We start from the raw sequence: 10,846 nt of genomic DNA, 5'->3' as shown, positions 1-10,846 counted from the left end.
GACTTCATGACTCACAAACTGCAATCAGTGAAGATAGACAACAGCACATCCTCCATGATAATCCTCAACACTGGCACCCCACAAGGATGCATGCTCAGCCCCCTACTGTACTCCCTGTACACTCATGACTATGTGGCCAAATTTCATCTGAACTCCATCCACAAGTTTGCTAATAACACCACTGTTGTAGACTATCAAACAATGATGAGACAATATAGCAAAGAGATAGTGGGCTTAGTGACATGGTGCAGAGATAACAATGTCTCCCTCAATGTCAGCAAAATTAAAGAACTGATCATCGACTACAGGAGCAAAGGAGGACACGCCCCTATCAACATCAACGGAGCTGAGGTGGAGAGGATTGAGAGCATCAAGTTCCTGGGAGTGACGATAATTAACAAACCACCCTGGATCCCCCCATGTAGATGCATTGAGTAAGAAGGCATAAAAATGCCTCTTCTTCCTCAGGAGGCTACAGAAATTCAGCATGTCCATTGGGACGCTCACCAACTTCTACAAATGCACCATAGAAAACATTCTATCTGGGTGCGTCATGGCTTGGTATGGCAACTGCACTGCTCAGGACTGTAAAAAACTACAGAAAGTTGTGCAGAAGGTCCAAACCATCATGCAAGCCAACATCCCATCCATGGGACTTCATCTACACCTTGTGTTGTTGTGGAAAAGCAGCCAACATCAAAGACCCCTCCCATCCTGGTTATATTCGCTTAAACCTCTTCCATCGGGCAAAAGATACAAAAGTTTAAACATGCACCAACAGGTTCAGGAACAGCTTCTTTCCTGCGATTATCAGACTGCTGAATGGACCTCTCTAATTTCAAATCTAACATTGATCTTACTTTTGTATACCTCCTATGCAGCCATAACCTTGTATGCTTCACTCTGTATAAGCACCCTGTGATCTGTATGTCCTTATTTGTTATGATCTGCCTGTACTGCTGGCAAAACAAAACTTTTCACTGTACTTAGGTACATGTGACAATAATCAAATCAAATCATTCTGACCAATCATTGCTCATTTCAAAAATCATGGCCTGGCTTCATTTTCCAAATGAATGTTGGAGAAACTATTTCACGGACTTCTGAAAATAAAATTGCAAGTGTAAGATTTCCAACTCGAGGGTTCTGTAACATGGACCTATGCGAAGTGTAAAGGTCACTGAGTAGCACCTCCTGCATTTTCTGCAAAAGCTGCGCAAGGTGAATTTAGGCTTACGTTGATCTTTGGTAAAGAAGAACAACTTGTATTTATGTAACATATTTAACATAAGGTGCTTCACAAGAAGGTTTTAAGGCTGACTGGAGTCAGGCCCGTTGACATGACCATGATCCAGAAAACACAGGTGAGGAGTCTGGATAGAACACTCTACATGTGTCTGACTGAGTGCAGCTCCAGCAGCACACGATCCAGACAGAGATGTTAGGGCATATGACCAAAAACTGGTCCAAGGATAAGGATTTAAAGAGCTCCATAATTGAGGGGATATGAAATGGCGAGCCTGGTGAGGTTTAGCAATGAATTCCAGAGCTTCAGGCTTCAGCACTGGAGGGCACAGCCATCAATGGTGGATTTGTGAAAAATAAATGGATTCGAAAGAGTGTAAGGTGTGAGGCTGAAGGATGTTTAAGAGGCTGTTAGGGACGAGGGCACTCAGGTGTTTGATAACAAGCATCCCTCGCTGCGATATTGCAGTCAGTTTAGATAATCCAAGCCTGAATCGGCTGTGACCTTTAATATTAAAACATCCAAAGCAGCATCAGTAACCAGTGGTTGTGACCCAGCCACTCCTATTCTACTGCAGAGAGTTGTCACGAAGCAATCCCAAAGTAAGGTGCCTGCCTAGCGACTGTTAATCTGGACACCCAAGTAATGTTCATGGTAGATGGTAGAATTTGAATTCAGTAAAAATCTGGAATTCAGAGTCTAATGATGCCCATGAACCCATTGTTGATTGTCAGGGGAAGAACCCATGTGGTCCACTAATGCACTTTATGGAAGGAAACTGCCATCCTTACCTGGCCTGACCTACGTGTGACTCCAGACCCACGGCAATGTGATTGACCCTTAACTGCCCACAGGGCTATTATGGATGGACAAGAAATGCTGGCCTAGTCGGTGATGTCCTCATCCTGTGAATGAAGAAATAAAGAATAACAATCCAAGTTCTGTTTGATTGATATAAACATTGTTCAATAAGCTTAACTGATGCCTGTATCTTAAAAGAGCAAAAATGTTTATGTCAGAGTATAACATGTAAAAGCAATTCATCCTAGGCTATTCGATAGCAGCAGTCTTGACACCTCACACAATCACAGAACTGTTATGATGTGGAAGGTGACCATTTTGCCATCACGTCAGCACCAGTTCTATTACAGAGATAACAAGGTGTAGAGCTGGATGAACACAGCAGGCCAGGCAGCATAGAGGAGCAGGAAAGCTGATGTTTTGGGTCTGGATCCTTCTTCAGGTTTTCCCAAAACGTCAGCCTTCCTGCTCCCCTGATGCTGGTTGGCCTGCTGTGTTCATCCAGCTCTACACCTTGTTATCTCAGATTCTCCAGCATCGGCAGTTCCTACTATCTCCCAATTCTATTACCCAGTGCCAATCACCCGTCTTTTCTTCCATATCCCTGCACATCATTTCTATCCAGATAATCTTCCAATGCATCAATTGAAACTGCCTCCATCACATTCCAGGCAGTGTATTCTTACAACACCACGTGACAGTTTTGGGCAGCAGACAGTACACTCTGGATCAAGTGAAAAGCATCATAATTTCAAACTGCAAGTGAGTATTGCAGCAGTACTGACTTGTACTTAATAGTTAGATGTGAAAGAATGGGGGAATGTTTGCATAAATGTGGAGTGACTTGGCTGTTTCTTCGTAACAAAATGGAGAAAAAGAGATCAGCTACAGTAAGTCTGAGATGAAAAGAGTGAGGACTATTGCTTAACTTGGTGATGCATCAGATTTCCCAGCTGAAACAAAGCCCGCAGCCTAATTAAGTTCTCACACTTTGCTAATCACATTTCCCAGGAGATACTGCAAAGTTAGGATTCTGTGCCTGAGGAATACATTAGAAACTTACTCAGGGCAGATCCATCCTGAAGCAATATTTAGATATGATGAATGAATTGTTCCTCAAGGTGAAAGCTGTGTGGCCTGGGGAGCAATTCATGATGAGCTGTGGTGACCTCACCAGTAATTAGTAGCACACTTCAATGTAAAAGAGTCAGTTCTGCAATCTGCTCACCCTTTAGCTTTGAAAGCCATCATACAAAAGTGTCAATTAAACATTAAAGTTCACCAGTTAGATCACACAGAGTGACTTGTCCATCATCTAAAACGCAAGTCAGCAATATGTTGGAATACTCCTAAAAAAAAACCGCACAGAGGCCAGTATTCCATCCCCAAGTCACCCTTTATTTACTTGTGCACACCTGTGGCCAGCCTGCTCAGGATCAATCCTCAACTGAGGAGATACCAAATCTCCTGGTTATATATGTTTTTATTTTTTATTTTATTTTCCCGTCACCAAGTCACCCTCTATTTACTACTGCATAGTACACTGGCTGTGGCCAGGCAACTCGGAATCAGTGCTCAGCTGAGGAGATTCTAACTCTCCTGTTTTTATTTATTTTAATGGTTATTTATTAATCCCACATACCAAATAGTGTCTCAGCACTTCATTCAGGGTTAACCCAAAATCACAAGCCTCTGCCAGTTGTTGTAACATCATCAAAAACCCTGATACAGATTCCCCCGGTTCTCTAACAGCTAAATAAAACTGATAGCATCTCAGAATTAAAGAAGGTTTGGGGTTGTAATATTCCTCAACCAACTCTGTCAACTCCTGGAATGTTTTAAGTGTCTGGTGCCTCTGGGAAAGTTAAGCCCCTTATAACCGAAAATGCTGCCGGCCTTCGTACAGTCAGAAGGATTACTCATTGCTTTTCATCTGCTCCAATGTCATTTGCCCAGAAAAAATATTGTGTTCTTTCCACATACTGGGCCCAGTCTTCAACAGCAGGGTCAAATAAGCCAAGTTTCCCAAATAGAGGCATGATGCCCGAAATGCTTGCCCCAACTCCAAAATGTTCTTCAGGCACATTCTGCTTTCTCCCATCGCCACTGAAATAGAGGCTGGGTCCCATCCCCAAGTCACCCTTTATTTACTTGTGCACAGTACACAGACTGTGACCAGTCAGCTCAGAGTCAGTCCCCTGAACTGAGGAGATTCTAATCTCCTGGTTATATTGGTCAGCCAGGGCTTTCCTGGTTGGTGCAGGTTAATAACCCCAATCAGTGACCTCATAGTCAACGGGTGACCCTGTTTCCAATCACTACAACTTCTCATGTGTCTAAATGTGAGCGGTTCCAGCAACACTCAAGAAGCTTGACACCATCCACAATAAAGTATTTCACTTGACTGGCACCATGTCCACTATTTTCAACATTCACACCCTTCACCTCTGCAAATGCCAGTAGTGTACAATATACACAAGATGTGCTGCAGCAATTCATAAGACCATAAGTAGGATCAGAACTAGGCCATTCAGCCCATCAAGTCTTCCCTGCTACTCAATGAGATCATGGCTGAATTGATGATTCTCAACTCCGTTTTTGTGACCTTTCCTTGAAAGTATTAAGTTACTCACTGATTAAAAATCAATCTCAGCCATGATAACCGTCGTTAGTAAAATATCTCACATAGTCACTATCCTCTGAGAGAAGAAATTCCTCCTCATCTCTGTCTTTAATGTGTGACCCCTTACTCTGAGATTATGCCCTCTGGTCCTAGACTCTCCACATTTCTGCAAGGCACAGTTATATGAGGCTGTCACATGTGGCATTTATTCTTGAAGTGGAACACCTTGATATAGGACATACAGTGAGACTGATTTCTGACCCGAACAAATCTATTTCCTCTTCAGAAGAACCATGAAATAATTCTTTAACGCTCAATGATTGTCAACATATGGTTGTATGAATTGGGAGCAGGAGCTGGGCAGTGGTACACATAAAATGCTAAAATATTAAGAATATTTCAAACATATAATTCAGTGAAATAACTATGTGAGGCTTTGTTTTAAGGGTGGCAGACAGGTGATGTGTCACAGTTGCAACATGTGGGAGTTTCTGGATACCAGTTTGGTCCCAGGCAAAGCCATATGCAGCAAATGTTCAAATGACTTTGGCTCAGAGTTTACGAGTTGCAGGCTGAACAATCAAAAATCAAAATGGTTATTCCAGTTCCTAAATGGGGAATTAAATACTCTATATAAGATTTTAAATTAAATAGTTTATCAACCAGGTTTCTTAATAAAAACAGTTCACAGGATCTGCTAAGATGGTCCTTCGGCTGATCAGAACACTGCTTCATGATCTTCCTTCTCTGGATGCTTCCACAGGTTTGCAGAAGGCACAGAGTGGTTGGTTCACACCTAGGAAAGGTTTCCCTGATTTGTTTATTAAAAGTCACAGCTTACAGCAACTGCTGAATGGAATTTAACTTTGTTTTCTTCAGGTTTAAAGTGTCTTTTACCACAGAGAGCAGCAACAGCCCCTGAGATGGTGGAAATCTGATGTCTTCTCCCTGTCTTATTCACAGCCTCAAGCTGTTCAGATACCTGAGAACCAATCACATTGTTGTCGGCAGGCAGAAGGCTTTTGGCATTTTCACCAGTCTGCACAACATCCATCTATTTTTGTTTATGATTCTCCAAATGTACAGAACTCTTCGGCTCCAGCTCATCTGCACTTTCTCCTATTACTGCATAACCAGACGCTGTGTAATCAGTGCTCACCATGACTGTCAGGTTATTTGCTTTTAAAAACACATAGTAACCCACCAGCAAAGACACAGTCTTACAACACTTACTCACTCAGACCACCATCTCCACCATACACTCTTCAGACATGCCGATGTGACTTTATCTCAAACATTAATAGTATTGTCAATTCCCCTAGGGATGTTTTAGCCACTCCACAGTTGCCTAACTACTGGTGTATACTCACTATCTGTTGCTGTGATAGATTGGGAGAAGGTACAGTTTGGCTAATTGGCCCTGAATGCCGCTGTTGCTCCCTAATCCACAGGCTGTACCAATGGCAATGTGTTGGGGGTGGCAGGAAAATCACTTTCGCATTTTCAGAGAACTCCTCAAGATTGATGAGATGATCTGGGTGATTATCCAACAGGAGCAACATCTTGAAGGCAGTATTTTCTCTGGCACAATGTGCCATCCAAGCGGAAATCAGTCATAGAGAGACTATTCCTGAAAGAGTGCTCTTGTCATTCAAGCTTTCTTATTTGCATGCCAAATGACATGCAGATGCTCTTTGGAGTAACCCCTCAATGCCTTTAGTGTCTGAGATCGATAGACTCCTAAGAGTTTAACCCTAAAATTTCCTACCACGCTGAACCGTCGGGCAACATTTGGCAGCTTTAACACTCATGTTCCCTTTTGAAACGCATGGCTTTTGTGACACACATTTCTAATAAAGCCTCTTCTCATGAACATTGAAAATTTGTTTTGCTGGGTAGGTGCTTTCTTCAATGAATCTCTTCAAAAGGGAAATGAATTCATCAGCCACTTCTGTATTAACACCAGTTGCTTCACCCTGCATTAAAATGTTGCACAGACAGGAACACCTGTTCAAACACAGCGAGTGTTGTGACGTTCTGCCTATGAGCTCTCACCCGGATCATTCCAACAGGAGTCATACATGCTTCTGGCTTTTTCTCGAATGACCATCAAACTAAGAGAAGCCTGGCAGTGGCACTGGTACTGGCGCTGGTCATTGATCCAGATTAACAGTGAATCAGAGTCATAGAAGTCTACAGCATGGAAACAGGCCCTTTGGCCTAACTTGCCCATGCGACCATGTTCTTTCCATGTTCCCCAAGAAGCCTGACACCCCGTGGCTGCGTGGGTTTCCTCCAGATGCTCCGGTTTCCTCCTACAGTCCAAAGATGTGCAGGTTAGGTGGACTGGCCATGCTGTAATGTCCATGGGTGTGCAGGTTAGGTAGACTGGCTAAGGTAAATTGCCCCATAGTGTCCAAGGATGTGCTGGGTTAGGTGTTTTAACTGTAGTGAAAACAGGGGTGGGGTGGGTCTGAGTGGGATGCTCTACAGAGGGGTGTTGCACACTTGATGGGCCAAATGGCCTCTTTCTCCACTGTAGGGATTCTATGACTCTATGATAGGGGTTTTCCTCAGTCTTTTTTCAGTAGCAGGTTCACTGCCACAATTTGGTGGGTGGTCCTGGCTCATTTTCTAAAAGAATTGCAACACCAAATTACAGATCTGAGAATACGGGACTTCAGTGGGTGATTTCTGCTCTCCCAGAGACTTTAAGATGGTTGCTGTGCCCTGTCTGCTGCAGCTACAGCATCGTACAGTACACTATTTTATACCCAAACAAGCTGTGAGCTTTGTCAACTTTTCTGCCCCTCTGATGCTGCGTGGCCTGCTGTGTTCCTCCAGCTCCACACTGTGTTATCTCTGACTCCAGCATCAGCAGTTCTTACTATCTCTGTGTGAGCTAAGGAAAGTGTATTTCACTTTATCTGTGAGAAGTGCAAGAAGCAACCTGCAATCCAATCGGCTTCAGCGAAGCTTGGCACGCCAAGGAGCAGAGTCCTTTTGCAAAGAATTCTTCTAAAGCAAAGTTTACAGTCGTTCCTCAGCTATGGGGTACAGCAGAGAACTCATTAGCAAACAAAGTTCCTAAACTGGAGGGAGCAAAAGATTGACACCAATTGAACTATCAGGCCGATATTCCCAACCACTGGGCATGCCATAGCCATCGTTAACAATGATGCTGTTCCTGCGATGACACAACCAGAACAGGACAGATTGAACCTGATGTTGAAACAGGAAGCATGCCTTTAATTGGGAACACGGGGCCTTATAGAAATATTAAATTGAAATGACATTCAATAAGGAAAACTATACACAAGGACTTACTGCATGTCAAAAGTATATGTTAAAAGAAAAGTAAGTGCTGGAGAAACTCAACAGATCTAGCCACATTTGTGGAGAAACGGAGTTAACATTTCATGTCCAATCTGACTCTTCAGAACTTCTTCATACTGACAGAGGCTGCAAGACCTGCTGAGTATTTTAAGCACTTCCTGTTTTATTCCTATCCTGACGTATTTTGCTTAGACATTTTTAGTGTCTAAAGAAAAAGATGTAGGCCTAGAAATTCCAGTTCTGCCTGAAGCAATTGCACCTTCTGACAGTTCATGTCAGTGTAAGGTCAAAATCAAACTGAGGTTTGGATGTTATTTAAATATCAGTTACTAGCAGCGGATGTCAGGTAGGTATCATATTGCTGTGTGTTGTTTGTGGGTGTGCAGGATTCAGCTAGTTCCCAACACTAAGGTCTATTATCTGTCAGTTTAATATGGAACTAAAGTGGTCTCAGCTCCACAGATAATTTATTTTGTGCCACTAGAACATTGCACAAGGACAGTTCATCCAAACTCGCTTCCATTTTAATGAGATCATCAAGGTAAATGCTGACACAATACCGAAAAAATGGCACAAACTGACAATGAATGCGAGAGCGATGGCACAGATGCAAACCACATGATCAACAATGAGCATTTCACCTCAATTTTTTTCCAGTCTAATTTTGTTGAAAGTTTTGATCTCCCATTCAAAATAGCATTATACAACATAGTAATAATTGCGTGAAACTAAGATTTTATCAGTTAATGGAAAATGCAAGGTATCCAGGATTGGCAATTTTTTTGCATTTATTTGTTACTGTGATTTGTCTTGCAAGTTTTATCTCTTGTGAACAGATAACTCTCATGGATAATGTGTTAAAGATTGTGACATTGTGGCAGAATAGATGTTAATCACATCCCTTGGACCTTAGCAGCTGTGACTCTGCCACTGCCAGTACCACTGTCTTCAACTGACACTGTCACTGATTTGGAACAGCCATGTCAAGAATGTTTGGCAAGTGGCTGACAACAAATTGCATTTGCCTTAAGTCTTTGCTGTTGTAAAATGCCCCAAGGAAAAGGATAAGTCTCAGAAGAACCCAAATAAGGCTTGTTCTTTTGTTTAATGGAGTCAGGGGGAGCAGTGTGTTCCTGCTGAATAGGAGATTTTAACTTTTTATTCCCTCTTTAGACCAAACGAGATTCAGGTTTCGTTGTTTAAATGTTTATCCTTGCATGGTGCAAATCAAAAAATAGTCTACAGCTCAAATTTTACTACAAAATAAAGGTTTTATGCTATTTCTACTGATTACAAGGCTCCAATAAGCTATTTCTACAGTTAATAATTGCCAATCAAAGGTATCACATTTGCCTACTATGTCTCCAACCACAGTGTTCATATAGGCTACATTCCAGGTTACATATTTTTACCTAGTACACATGATCAATTTTCCAGTCATATCACAACAGATTCACATCTTACAGCTGTAGGAACATCTTCTAACTGTAGGAACATCCTTGTATAGGTCCTGTCCCATTTTCCCCTTTCACTGTGAAATAACTGCACAGAGGCCAGCATTCTGTCACCAAGTCACCCTTTATTTACATGTGCACAATACATGGACTCTGACCAGCCAGCTCAGAGCCAGTCCCTAGAGTGAGGAGACTCCCTGAATCTTCTGTTTATGTCTGTCAGCCAGGGGTCCCTGATTGGCCCAGGTTAACCACCCCAATCAAGGATCTTATGGTCACTGAGATCCACCTGGCCCCTGTTCTAGTCACTACACACTGCAAATCCAATAAGGATTTGCCACCCAGCTGTAGATATTTCCCTCCTCTTGAGTGCACGACACCTGGCCTGGCACCCAGAACCCAATGCCCCCAGCTACCTCATGTCAGAGTGCAGTCTCCAGGTTGTCCCATCACTTCAAGCTGGGCTTCTTCTGTTCTGTATGGGAAGCAGGCCAACATTAGCATGTTATGAGAGCTGTGAGTTATAATGGCCTGCAACAATAACAAGTCATGTCAGTCACCACCACACCCAGCCCCAACAACCACCTAGTGTAGAATAATAGACACAATGCCTCCCAATCATTCCCCTGACAAACCCTGCTATCTAAAGCATTATATCGTCAAAAGAGCAGCAACAAAAATTTGCATTTGCTTGGTGCCTTTCACCTTGAAATATTTACCATGGTGCTGCACATGGTGCTTGAAACAAAAATTGACACTGATGACATATTAGGAGAGGTGATCACCAGCTTGGTCAAAGAGGTAAAATGCCACTTTATTTGACTTACCCTTCCAACACATTTCCAGGGATATTTCTGTGCCCTCCTCCAGTCCTACAACCCTTCGGGATTTCTGCCCTCCTTACGTTCTGCCTCCCCAATTTTCATCATTCTGCCATCGGTCAACATATCTCCAATTGCCAAGGTCTTAATCTCTGGAATGTTCTCCCCAAACATTCCTCTCCTTCTACTTTTGTCTTCTTAAAGCTGACCTAATTTGCTTTATTGGCCTGAAGATTTGCCTTTGAATTTTTTCTTGAAGTCAGGATATTTCCTGGATCAGCAAACCTCCTCAATATAAATTGTCTCATCAGAACCAATTTTCAATCCAGTGATTGGAGGGAAGTGTGGTTGGTTTTGGGAGTAGGGGTTGGGGGTTGCAGAGGGGTAAGGGAGCAGCTGCTAGTGCTGTGATCCTCGAATTATGTCAATCAATCAGAACTTAGAAATCAATCACGGAAGCTACAAGCATATAATTAATCTTTATCTTCTGCAAATAAACTGTCTAGTGGTATTATCACTGGACTGTTAACATAGAAACTGAGTTAATGGTCCTGGGTTCAAATCC

This window comes from Rhincodon typus, chromosome 27 (assembly GCF_021869965.1).
Source record: "Rhincodon typus isolate 14 chromosome 27, sRhiTyp1.1, whole genome shotgun sequence".
NCBI lineage: Eukaryota > Metazoa > Chordata > Chondrichthyes > Orectolobiformes > Rhincodontidae > Rhincodon > Rhincodon typus.
This window is presented reverse-complemented; position numbering follows the sequence as displayed.